Source organism: Mytilus edulis, unplaced genomic scaffold (assembly GCF_963676685.1).
Source record: "Mytilus edulis unplaced genomic scaffold, xbMytEdul2.2 SCAFFOLD_1843, whole genome shotgun sequence".
Classification (NCBI taxonomy): domain Eukaryota; kingdom Metazoa; phylum Mollusca; class Bivalvia; order Mytilida; family Mytilidae; genus Mytilus; species Mytilus edulis.
This window is the reverse complement of record NW_027268288.1, coordinates 5490-19499: the sequence shown is the minus strand read 5'-3', so window position 1 is coordinate 19499 and position 14010 is coordinate 5490. Positions and strand designations below refer to the sequence as shown.

General features: G+C 30.6%; 1 long non-coding RNA gene across 1 annotated transcript; it reads left to right on the top strand.

Annotated features, from left to right (window-relative positions):
• Nucleotides 1–2954: 2954 nt before the first annotated feature.
• On the top strand, nt 2955–13607 carry LOC139507176 (uncharacterized). The gene is made up of 7 exons (XR_011660585.1): nt 2955–3281; nt 4676–5002; nt 6397–6723; nt 8118–8444; nt 9839–10165; nt 11560–11886; nt 13281–13607. It is a non-coding gene; the product is annotated as an uncharacterized lncRNA (long non-coding RNA).
• The last annotated feature ends 403 nt before the right edge of the window (nt 13608–14010 follow it).

Below are 14010 nucleotides of genomic sequence, written 5' to 3'. Positions count from 1 at the left end.
ACGCAAATAATGCTTAATAAATTTGGTCTTACAAAGCCTATTAATGTTTTCTTTTGCTGCTGTAACCATATAAAATGCATGTATTTTTAATGGTAAAGGACATATAGAACTCAATCAGACTAAAAAAATAGAAATATATTGTTTTCAATGAGTGGTTAAAGGTGGCAGGTACCAGTTTTGGTGTACCAGAACATGTGTCCCACGCAGAAATTTTGTTATAGTTAAGTATTGAGGTATATAATTGCATCATGTGGACTGAAAAAATAAATGAATGTAAATTCTAGGCTATTGTACTACACAAGTAAGTAGTTGCATACACAGGTTGGGGATTTCCTTCACATATAGGTCCAATCAGATGTCAAAATTGTGGTCTTCTCACTTGACGGCATCCAATCAAAGTGGGGGGAAAAATTCAGTTTTATGTAAACAAAAATATCTTGAGATTTTGATGGTAAGGATAGGTTCGGACAAGGCTCTAATTCACTGAATATCCTTTCTCTCTTGAATTTTGGCTAAAATTCTTGTCGGCTTTTAGCAGGATTTTGCAGGTGAGGATTAGATTGGTATCAGAGCATCACATTTTTGTGCCTTATTTGCAATGCATTTATAAATTTTTAAATTTCCATGCTGGACAGACACCCAAATTAAAGGTTTTCTATATATTAACATAAGCTCGCACACATCTTAGTTCCTTGAAACCATACATTTTTTTTGTATATAAGCTTGAATGAATTTTCAAGAAAATAAAATCATAAATCCATGAAATTCTAAAGATTTATTGTAAAATAACTGGTTTCTGCCACTTAAGCCTAAACATGATTTTAACATATCACAAAATGTGCCCTTTTTAAGAGTTCTACAGGTGTGTGGTACTATATTTCTTTTATTCACAGTCAATGTATAGGTCTGTTTGCAAGCAAATAGTTTTTACATGGATTTTAAGAATTATCAAATATCAAGACAGATAACTCTGTATCCCAATACAAACAATGACATTCAATTGATTAGTTTTAAAATGATTATGTTCACCAAACATTGATTTTATATCATAAATTATATAGAAATAGCAATTACAAAGAGAGAAAAAAGTAAAATAAGCCTCAGCATAGTACAAGAAAAAGCTGATTATACTGTATATTAGCTGTTATAATGATTTATTTCATATGATATGGACATTTTCTTATTTATTTACTTTTTAACTATGAATATATGAATTCTTCTTTTTTTATAGGTCTACTACATAGTTGATACTGTAGGACAGGCTATAGAAATAAGAAAACTGGTCTCTCTCATCAGCAATAGTGTGGCAATTCTAAAATTTCAACATGCGGGCCTACACAGCTAGCTCATGTGGAGAAGAGATATGAGACTGATTGCGAATAAATGTACACTTAGTTTAGTGCATCATGGATCTACAAAGTGAAACATATGTACCAAAAATATTAGTTTATTCATAACTAAGCCTTTTTCAGCACTGCAGTCAACAGAACAATGATAGTGACAAGAATTGAGACTATTTAATACCTCAAACAATGGGAAAAATACTTCTTGAGATCAGTTGTAAGTGGTTTTATATCATGCATGAAACAATAAACTTAAGTAGTTTTATAAACTGTTGGATAATTCATACACTGTACCAGACAACTCACACAATAAAATTTATTAAATATGAACACAATCATTTTTTTGTAATTTTTTTGCATTCAAAGCAGTTTGACGGCAAAAGACGCAAATAATGCTTAATAAATTTGGTCTTACAAAGCCTATTAATGTTTTCTTTTGTGCTGTAACCATATAAAATGCATGTATTTTTAATGGTAAAGGACTATAGAACTCAATCAGACTAAAAAAATAGAAATATATTGTTTTCAATGAGTGGTTAAAGGTGGCAGGTACCAGTTTTGGTGTACCAGAACATGTGTCCCACGCAGAAATTTTGTTATAGTTAAGTATTGAGGTATATAATTGCATCATGTGGACTGAAAAAATAAATGAATGTAAATTCTAGGCTATTGTACTACACAAGTAAGTAGTTGCATACACAGGTTGGGGATTTCCTTCACATATAGGTCCAATCAGATGTCAAAATTGTGGTCTTCTCACTTGACGGCATCCAATCAAAGTGGGGGAAAAATTCAGTTTTATGTAAACAAAAATATCTTGAGATTTTGATGGTAAGGATAGGTTCGGACAAGGCTCTAATTCACTGAATATCCTTTCTCTCTTGAATTTTGGCTAAAATTCTTGTCGGCTTTTAGCAGGATTTTGCAGGTGAGGATTAGATTGGTATCAGAGCATCACATTTTTTGCCTTATTTGCAATGCATTTATAAATTTTTAAATTTCCATGCTGGACAGACACCCAAATTTAAAGGTTTTCTATATATTAACATAAGCTCGCACACATCTTAGTTCCTTGAAACCATACATTTTTTTTGTATATAAGCTTGAATGAATTTTCAAGAAAATAAAATCATAAATCCATGAAATTCTAAAGATTTATTGTAAAATAACTGGTTTCTGCCACCTTAAGCCTAAACATGATTTTAACATATCACAAAATGTGCCTTTTTAAGAGTTCTACAGGTGTGTGGTACTATATTTCTTTTATTCACAGTCAATGTATAGGTCTGTTTGCAAGCAAATAGTTTTTACATGGATTTTAAGAATTATCAAATATCAAGACAGATAACTCTGTATCCCAATACAAACAATGACATTCAATTGATTAGTTTTAAAATGATTATGTTCACCAAACATTGATTTTATATCATAAATTATATAGAAATAGCAATTACAAAGAGAGAAAAAAGTAAAATAAGCCTCAGCATAGTACAAGAAAAAGCTGATTATACTGTATATTAGCTGTTATAATGATTTATTTCATATGATATGGACATTTTCTTATTTATTTACTTTTTAACTATGAATATATGAATTCTTCTTTTTTTATAGGTCTACTACATAGTTGATACTGTAGGACAGGCTATAGAAATAAGAAAACTGGTCTCTCTCATCAGCAATAGTGTGGCAATTCTAAAATTTCAACATGCGGCCTACACAGCTAGCTCATGTGGAGAAGAGATATGAGACTGATTGCGAATAAATGTACACTTAGTTTAGTGCATCATGGATCTACAAAGTGAAACATATGTACCAAAAATATTAGTTTATTCATAACTAAGCCTTTTTCAGCACTGCAGTCAACAGAACAATGATAGTGACAAGAATTGAGACTATTTAATACCTCAAACAATGGGAAAATACTTCTTGAGATCAGTTGTAAGTGGTTTTATATCATGCATGAAACAATAAACTTAAGTAGTTTTATAAACTGTTGGATAATTCATACACTGTACCAGACAACTCACACAATAAAATTTATTAAATATGAACACAATCATTTTTTTGTAATTTTTTTGCATTCAAAGCAGTTTGACGGCAAAAGACGCAAATAATGCTTAATAAATTTGGTCTTACAAAGCCTATTAATGTTTTCTTTTGTGCTGTAACCATATAAAATGCATGTATTTTTAATGGTAAAGGACTATAGAACTCAATCAGACTAAAAAAATAGAAATATATTGTTTTCAATGAGTGGTTAAAGGTGGCAGGTACCAGTTTTGGTGTACCAGAACATGTGTCCCACGCAGAAATTTTGTTATAGTTAAGTATTGAGGTATATAATTGCATCATGTGGACTGAAAAAATAAATGAATGTAAATTCTAGGCTATTGTACTACACAAGTAAGTAGTTGCATACACAGGTTGGGGATTTCCTTCACATATAGGTCCAATCAGATGTCAAAATTGTGGTCTTCTCACTTGACGGCATCCAATCAAAGTGGGGGAAAAATTCAGTTTTATGTAAACAAAAATATCTTGAGATTTTGATGGTAAGGATAGGTTCGGACAAGGCTCTAATTCACTGAATATCCTTTCTCTCTTGAATTTTGGCTAAAATTCTTGTCGGCTTTTAGCAGGATTTTGCAGGTGAGGATTAGATTGGTATCAGAGCATCACATTTTTTGCCTTATTTGCAATGCATTTATAAATTTTTAAATTTCCATGCTGGACAGACACCCAAATTTAAAGGTTTTCTATATATTAACATAAGCTCGCACACATCTTAGTTCCTTGAAACCATACATTTTTTTTGTATATAAGCTTGAATGAATTTTCAAGAAAATAAAATCATAAATCCATGAAATTCTAAAGATTTATTGTAAAATAACTGGTTTCTGCCACCTTAAGCCTAAACATGATTTTAACATATCACAAAATGTGCCTTTTTAAGAGTTCTACAGGTGTGTGGTACTATATTTCTTTTATTCACAGTCAATGTATAGGTCTGTTTGCAAGCAAATAGTTTTTACATGGATTTTAAGAATTATCAAATATCAAGACAGATAACTCTGTATCCCAATACAAACAATGACATTCAATTGATTAGTTTTAAAATGATTATGTTCACCAAACATTGATTTTATATCATAAATTATATAGAAATAGCAATTACAAAGAGAGAAAAAAGTAAAATAAGCCTCAGCATAGTACAAGAAAAAGCTGATTATACTGTATATTAGCTGTTATAATGATTTATTTCATATGATATGGACATTTTCTTATTTATTTACTTTTTAACTATGAATATATGAATTCTTCTTTTTTTATAGGTCTACTACATAGTTGATACTGTAGGACAGGCTATAGAAATAAGAAAACTGGTCTCTCTCATCAGCAATAGTGTGGCAATTCTAAAATTTCAACATGCGGCCTACACAGCTAGCTCATGTGGAGAAGAGATATGAGACTGATTGCGAATAAATGTACACTTAGTTTAGTGCATCATGGATCTACAAAGTGAAACATATGTACCAAAAATATTAGTTTATTCATAACTAAGCCTTTTTCAGCACTGCAGTCAACAGAACAATGATAGTGACAAGAATTGAGACTATTTAATACCTCAAACAATGGGAAAATACTTCTTGAGATCAGTTGTAAGTGGTTTTATATCATGCATGAAACAATAAACTTAAGTAGTTTTATAAACTGTTGGATAATTCATACACTGTACCAGACAACTCACACAATAAAATTTATTAAATATGAACACAATCATTTTTTTGTAATTTTTTTGCATTCAAAGCAGTTTGACGGCAAAAGACGCAAATAATGCTTAATAAATTTGGTCTTACAAAGCCTATTAATGTTTTCTTTTGTGCTGTAACCATATAAAATGCATGTATTTTTAATGGTAAAGGACTATAGAACTCAATCAGACTAAAAAAATAGAAATATATTGTTTTCAATGAGTGGTTAAAGGTGGCAGGTACCAGTTTTGGTGTACCAGAACATGTGTCCCACGCAGAAATTTTGTTATAGTTAAGTATTGAGGTATATAATTGCATCATGTGGACTGAAAAAATAAATGAATGTAAATTCTAGGCTATTGTACTACACAAGTAAGTAGTTGCATACACAGGTTGGGGATTTCCTTCACATATAGGTCCAATCAGATGTCAAAATTGTGGTCTTCTCACTTGACGGCATCCAATCAAAGTGGGGGAAAAATTCAGTTTTATGTAAACAAAAATATCTTGAGATTTTGATGGTAAGGATAGGTTCGGACAAGGCTCTAATTCACTGAATATCCTTTCTCTCTTGAATTTTGGCTAAAATTCTTGTCGGCTTTTAGCAGGATTTTGCAGGTGAGGATTAGATTGGTATCAGAGCATCACATTTTTTGCCTTATTTGCAATGCATTTATAAATTTTTAAATTTCCATGCTGGACAGACACCCAAATTTAAAGGTTTTCTATATATTAACATAAGCTCGCACACATCTTAGTTCCTTGAAACCATACATTTTTTTTGTATATAAGCTTGAATGAATTTTCAAGAAAATAAAATCATAAATCCATGAAATTCTAAAGATTTATTGTAAAATAACTGGTTTCTGCCACCTTAAGCCTAAACATGATTTTAACATATCACAAAATGTGCCTTTTTAAGAGTTCTACAGGTGTGTGGTACTATATTTCTTTTATTCACAGTCAATGTATAGGTCTGTTTGCAAGCAAATAGTTTTTACATGGATTTTAAGAATTATCAAATATCAAGACAGATAACTCTGTATCCCAATACAAACAATGACATTCAATTGATTAGTTTTAAAATGATTATGTTCACCAAACATTGATTTTATATCATAAATTATATAGAAATAGCAATTACAAAGAGAGAAAAAAGTAAAATAAGCCTCAGCATAGTACAAGAAAAAGCTGATTATACTGTATATTAGCTGTTATAATGATTTATTTCATATGATATGGACATTTTCTTATTTATTTACTTTTTAACTATGAATATATGAATTCTTCTTTTTTTATAGGTCTACTACATAGTTGATACTGTAGGACAGGCTATAGAAATAAGAAAACTGGTCTCTCTCATCAGCAATAGTGTGGCAATTCTAAAATTTCAACATGCGGCCTACACAGCTAGCTCATGTGGAGAAGAGATATGAGACTGATTGCGAATAAATGTACACTTAGTTTAGTGCATCATGGATCTACAAAGTGAAACATATGTACCAAAAATATTAGTTTATTCATAACTAAGCCTTTTTCAGCACTGCAGTCAACAGAACAATGATAGTGACAAGAATTGAGACTATTTAATACCTCAAACAATGGGAAAATACTTCTTGAGATCAGTTGTAAGTGGTTTTATATCATGCATGAAACAATAAACTTAAGTAGTTTTATAAACTGTTGGATAATTCATACACTGTACCAGACAACTCACACAATAAAATTTATTAAATATGAACACAATCATTTTTTTGTAATTTTTTTGCATTCAAAGCAGTTTGACGGCAAAAGACGCAAATAATGCTTAATAAATTTGGTCTTACAAAGCCTATTAATGTTTTCTTTTGTGCTGTAACCATATAAAATGCATGTATTTTTAATGGTAAAGGACTATAGAACTCAATCAGACTAAAAAAATAGAAATATATTGTTTTCAATGAGTGGTTAAAGGTGGCAGGTACCAGTTTTGGTGTACCAGAACATGTGTCCCACGCAGAAATTTTGTTATAGTTAAGTATTGAGGTATATAATTGCATCATGTGGACTGAAAAAATAAATGAATGTAAATTCTAGGCTATTGTACTACACAAGTAAGTAGTTGCATACACAGGTTGGGGATTTCCTTCACATATAGGTCCAATCAGATGTCAAAATTGTGGTCTTCTCACTTGACGGCATCCAATCAAAGTGGGGGAAAAATTCAGTTTTATGTAAACAAAAATATCTTGAGATTTTGATGGTAAGGATAGGTTCGGACAAGGCTCTAATTCACTGAATATCCTTTCTCTCTTGAATTTTGGCTAAAATTCTTGTCGGCTTTTAGCAGGATTTTGCAGGTGAGGATTAGATTGGTATCAGAGCATCACATTTTTTGCCTTATTTGCAATGCATTTATAAATTTTTAAATTTCCATGCTGGACAGACACCCAAATTTAAAGGTTTTCTATATATTAACATAAGCTCGCACACATCTTAGTTCCTTGAAACCATACATTTTTTTTGTATATAAGCTTGAATGAATTTTCAAGAAAATAAAATCATAAATCCATGAAATTCTAAAGATTTATTGTAAAATAACTGGTTTCTGCCACCTTAAGCCTAAACATGATTTTAACATATCACAAAATGTGCCTTTTTAAGAGTTCTACAGGTGTGTGGTACTATATTTCTTTTATTCACAGTCAATGTATAGGTCTGTTTGCAAGCAAATAGTTTTTACATGGATTTTAAGAATTATCAAATATCAAGACAGATAACTCTGTATCCCAATACAAACAATGACATTCAATTGATTAGTTTTAAAATGATTATGTTCACCAAACATTGATTTTATATCATAAATTATATAGAAATAGCAATTACAAAGAGAGAAAAAAGTAAAATAAGCCTCAGCATAGTACAAGAAAAAGCTGATTATACTGTATATTAGCTGTTATAATGATTTATTTCATATGATATGGACATTTTCTTATTTATTTACTTTTTAACTATGAATATATGAATTCTTCTTTTTTTATAGGTCTACTACATAGTTGATACTGTAGGACAGGCTATAGAAATAAGAAAACTGGTCTCTCTCATCAGCAATAGTGTGGCAATTCTAAAATTTCAACATGCGGCCTACACAGCTAGCTCATGTGGAGAAGAGATATGAGACTGATTGCGAATAAATGTACACTTAGTTTAGTGCATCATGGATCTACAAAGTGAAACATATGTACCAAAAATATTAGTTTATTCATAACTAAGCCTTTTTCAGCACTGCAGTCAACAGAACAATGATAGTGACAAGAATTGAGACTATTTAATACCTCAAACAATGGGAAAATACTTCTTGAGATCAGTTGTAAGTGGTTTTATATCATGCATGAAACAATAAACTTAAGTAGTTTTATAAACTGTTGGATAATTCATACACTGTACCAGACAACTCACACAATAAAATTTATTAAATATGAACACAATCATTTTTTTGTAATTTTTTTGCATTCAAAGCAGTTTGACGGCAAAAGACGCAAATAATGCTTAATAAATTTGGTCTTACAAAGCCTATTAATGTTTTCTTTTGTGCTGTAACCATATAAAATGCATGTATTTTTAATGGTAAAGGACTATAGAACTCAATCAGACTAAAAAAATAGAAATATATTGTTTTCAATGAGTGGTTAAAGGTGGCAGGTACCAGTTTTGGTGTACCAGAACATGTGTCCCACGCAGAAATTTTGTTATAGTTAAGTATTGAGGTATATAATTGCATCATGTGGACTGAAAAAATAAATGAATGTAAATTCTAGGCTATTGTACTACACAAGTAAGTAGTTGCATACACAGGTTGGGGATTTCCTTCACATATAGGTCCAATCAGATGTCAAAATTGTGGTCTTCTCACTTGACGGCATCCAATCAAAGTGGGGGAAAAATTCAGTTTTATGTAAACAAAAATATCTTGAGATTTTGATGGTAAGGATAGGTTCGGACAAGGCTCTAATTCACTGAATATCCTTTCTCTCTTGAATTTTGGCTAAAATTCTTGTCGGCTTTTAGCAGGATTTTGCAGGTGAGGATTAGATTGGTATCAGAGCATCACATTTTTTGCCTTATTTGCAATGCATTTATAAATTTTTAAATTTCCATGCTGGACAGACACCCAAATTTAAAGGTTTTCTATATATTAACATAAGCTCGCACACATCTTAGTTCCTTGAAACCATACATTTTTTTTGTATATAAGCTTGAATGAATTTTCAAGAAAATAAAATCATAAATCCATGAAATTCTAAAGATTTATTGTAAAATAACTGGTTTCTGCCACCTTAAGCCTAAACATGATTTTAACATATCACAAAATGTGCCTTTTTAAGAGTTCTACAGGTGTGTGGTACTATATTTCTTTTATTCACAGTCAATGTATAGGTCTGTTTGCAAGCAAATAGTTTTTACATGGATTTTAAGAATTATCAAATATCAAGACAGATAACTCTGTATCCCAATACAAACAATGACATTCAATTGATTAGTTTTAAAATGATTATGTTCACCAAACATTGATTTTATATCATAAATTATATAGAAATAGCAATTACAAAGAGAGAAAAAAGTAAAATAAGCCTCAGCATAGTACAAGAAAAAGCTGATTATACTGTATATTAGCTGTTATAATGATTTATTTCATATGATATGGACATTTTCTTATTTATTTACTTTTTAACTATGAATATATGAATTCTTCTTTTTTTATAGGTCTACTACATAGTTGATACTGTAGGACAGGCTATAGAAATAAGAAAACTGGTCTCTCTCATCAGCAATAGTGTGGCAATTCTAAAATTTCAACATGCGGCCTACACAGCTAGCTCATGTGGAGAAGAGATATGAGACTGATTGCGAATAAATGTACACTTAGTTTAGTGCATCATGGATCTACAAAGTGAAACATATGTACCAAAAATATTAGTTTATTCATAACTAAGCCTTTTTCAGCACTGCAGTCAACAGAACAATGATAGTGACAAGAATTGAGACTATTTAATACCTCAAACAATGGGAAAATACTTCTTGAGATCAGTTGTAAGTGGTTTTATATCATGCATGAAACAATAAACTTAAGTAGTTTTATAAACTGTTGGATAATTCATACACTGTACCAGACAACTCACACAATAAAATTTATTAAATATGAACACAATCATTTTTTTGTAATTTTTTTGCATTCAAAGCAGTTTGACGGCAAAAGACGCAAATAATGCTTAATAAATTTGGTCTTACAAAGCCTATTAATGTTTTCTTTTGTGCTGTAACCATATAAAATGCATGTATTTTTAATGGTAAAGGACTATAGAACTCAATCAGACTAAAAAAATAGAAATATATTGTTTTCAATGAGTGGTTAAAGGTGGCAGGTACCAGTTTTGGTGTACCAGAACATGTGTCCCACGCAGAAATTTTGTTATAGTTAAGTATTGAGGTATATAATTGCATCATGTGGACTGAAAAAATAAATGAATGTAAATTCTAGGCTATTGTACTACACAAGTAAGTAGTTGCATACACAGGTTGGGGATTTCCTTCACATATAGGTCCAATCAGATGTCAAAATTGTGGTCTTCTCACTTGACGGCATCCAATCAAAGTGGGGGAAAAATTCAGTTTTATGTAAACAAAAATATCTTGAGATTTTGATGGTAAGGATAGGTTCGGACAAGGCTCTAATTCACTGAATATCCTTTCTCTCTTGAATTTTGGCTAAAATTCTTGTCGGCTTTTAGCAGGATTTTGCAGGTGAGGATTAGATTGGTATCAGAGCATCACATTTTTTGCCTTATTTGCAATGCATTTATAAATTTTTAAATTTCCATGCTGGACAGACACCCAAATTTAAAGGTTTTCTATATATTAACATAAGCTCGCACACATCTTAGTTCCTTGAAACCATACATTTTTTTTGTATATAAGCTTGAATGAATTTTCAAGAAAATAAAATCATAAATCCATGAAATTCTAAAGATTTATTGTAAAATAACTGGTTTCTGCCACCTTAAGCCTAAACATGATTTTAACATATCACAAAATGTGCCTTTTTAAGAGTTCTACAGGTGTGTGGTACTATATTTCTTTTATTCACAGTCAATGTATAGGTCTGTTTGCAAGCAAATAGTTTTTACATGGATTTTAAGAATTATCAAATATCAAGACAGATAACTCTGTATCCCAATACAAACAATGACATTCAATTGATTAGTTTTAAAATGATTATGTTCACCAAACATTGATTTTATATCATAAATTATATAGAAATAGCAATTACAAAGAGAGAAAAAAGTAAAATAAGCCTCAGCATAGTACAAGAAAAAGCTGATTATACTGTATATTAGCTGTTATAATGATTTATTTCATATGATATGGACATTTTCTTATTTATTTACTTTTTAACTATGAATATATGAATTCTTCTTTTTTTATAGGTCTACTACATAGTTGATACTGTAGGACAGGCTATAGAAATAAGAAAACTGGTCTCTCTCATCAGCAATAGTGTGGCAATTCTAAAATTTCAACATGCGGCCTACACAGCTAGCTCATGTGGAGAAGAGATATGAGACTGATTGCGAATAAATGTACACTTAGTTTAGTGCATCATGGATCTACAAAGTGAAACATATGTACCAAAAATATTAGTTTATTCATAACTAAGCCTTTTTCAGCACTGCAGTCAACAGAACAATGATAGTGACAAGAATTGAGACTATTTAATACCTCAAACAATGGGAAAATACTTCTTGAGATCAGTTGTAAGTGGTTTTATATCATGCATGAAACAATAAACTTAAGTAGTTTTATAAACTGTTGGATAATTCATACACTGTACCAGACAACTCACACAATAAAATTTATTAAATATGAACACAATCATTTTTTTGTAATTTTTTTGCATTCAAAGCAGTTTGACGGCAAAAGACGCAAATAATGCTTAATAAATTTGGTCTTACAAAGCCTATTAATGTTTTCTTTTGTGCTGTAACCATATAAAATGCATGTATTTTTAATGGTAAAGGACTATAGAACTCAATCAGACTAAAAAAATAGAAATATATTGTTTTCAATGAGTGGTTAAAGGTGGCAGGTACCAGTTTTGGTGTACCAGAACATGTGTCCCACGCAGAAATTTTGTTATAGTTAAGTATTGAGGTATATAATTGCATCATGTGGACTGAAAAAATAAATGAATGTAAATTCTAGGCTATTGTACTACACAAGTAAGTAGTTGCATACACAGGTTGGGGATTTCCTTCACATATAGGTCCAATCAGATGTCAAAATTGTGGTCTTCTCACTTGACGGCATCCAATCAAAGTGGGGGAAAAATTCAGTTTTATGTAAACAAAAATATCTTGAGATTTTGATGGTAAGGATAGGTTCGGACAAGGCTCTAATTCACTGAATATCCTTTCTCTCTTGAATTTTGGCTAAAATTCTTGTCGGCTTTTAGCAGGATTTTGCAGGTGAGGATTAGATTGGTATCAGAGCATCACATTTTTTGCCTTATTTGCAATGCATTTATAAATTTTTAAATTTCCATGCTGGACAGACACCCAAATTTAAAGGTTTTCTATATATTAACATAAGCTCGCACACATCTTAGTTCCTTGAAACCATACATTTTTTTTGTATATAAGCTTGAATGAATTTTCAAGAAAATAAAATCATAAATCCATGAAATTCTAAAGATTTATTGTAAAATAACTGGTTTCTGCCACCTTAAGCCTAAACATGATTTTAACATATCACAAAATGTGCCTTTTTAAGAGTTCTACAGGTGTGTGGTACTATATTTCTTTTATTCACAGTCAATGTATAGGTCTGTTTGCAAGCAAATAGTTTTTACATGGATTTTAAGAATTATCAAATATCAAGACAGATAACTCTGTATCCCAATACAAACAATGACATTCAATTGATTAGTTTTAAAATGATTATGTTCACCAAACATTGATTTTATATCATAAATTATATAGAAATAGCAATTACAAAGAGAGAAAAAAGTAAAATAAGCCTCAGCATAGTACAAGAAAAAGCTGATTATACTGTATATTAGCTGTTATAATGATTTATTTCATATGATATGGACATTTTCTTATTTATTTACTTTTTAACTATGAATATATGAATTCTTCTTTTTTTATAGGTCTACTACATAGTTGATACTGTAGGACAGGCTATAGAAATAAGAAAACTGGTCTCTCTCATCAGCAATAGTGTGGCAATTCTAAAATTTCAACATGCGGCCTACACAGCTAGCTCATGTGGAGAAGAGATATGAGACTGATTGCGAATAAATGTACACTTAGTTTAGTGCATCATGGATCTACAAAGTGAAACATATGTACCAAAAATATTAGTTTATTCATAACTAAGCCTTTTTCAGCACTGCAGTCAACAGAACAATGATAGTGACAAGAATTGAGACTATTTAATACCTCAAACAATGGGAAAATACTTCTTGAGATCAGTTGTAAGTGGTTTTATATCATGCATGAAACAATAAACTTAAGTAGTTTTATAAACTGTTGGATAATTCATACACTGTACCAGACAACTCACACAATAAAATTTATTAAATATGAACACAATCATTTTTTTGTAATTTTTTTGCATTCAAAGCAGTTTGACGGCAAAAGACGCAAATAATGCTTAATAAATTTGGTCTTACAAAGCCTATTAATGTTTTCTTTTGTGCTGTAACCATATAAAATGCATGTATTTTTAATGGTAAAGGACTATAGAACTCAATCAGACTAAAAAAATAGAAATATATTGTTTTCAATGAGTGGTTAAAGGTGGCAGGTACCAGTTTTGGTGTACCAGAACATGTGTCCCACGCAGAAATTTTGTTATAGTTAAGTATTGAGGTATAT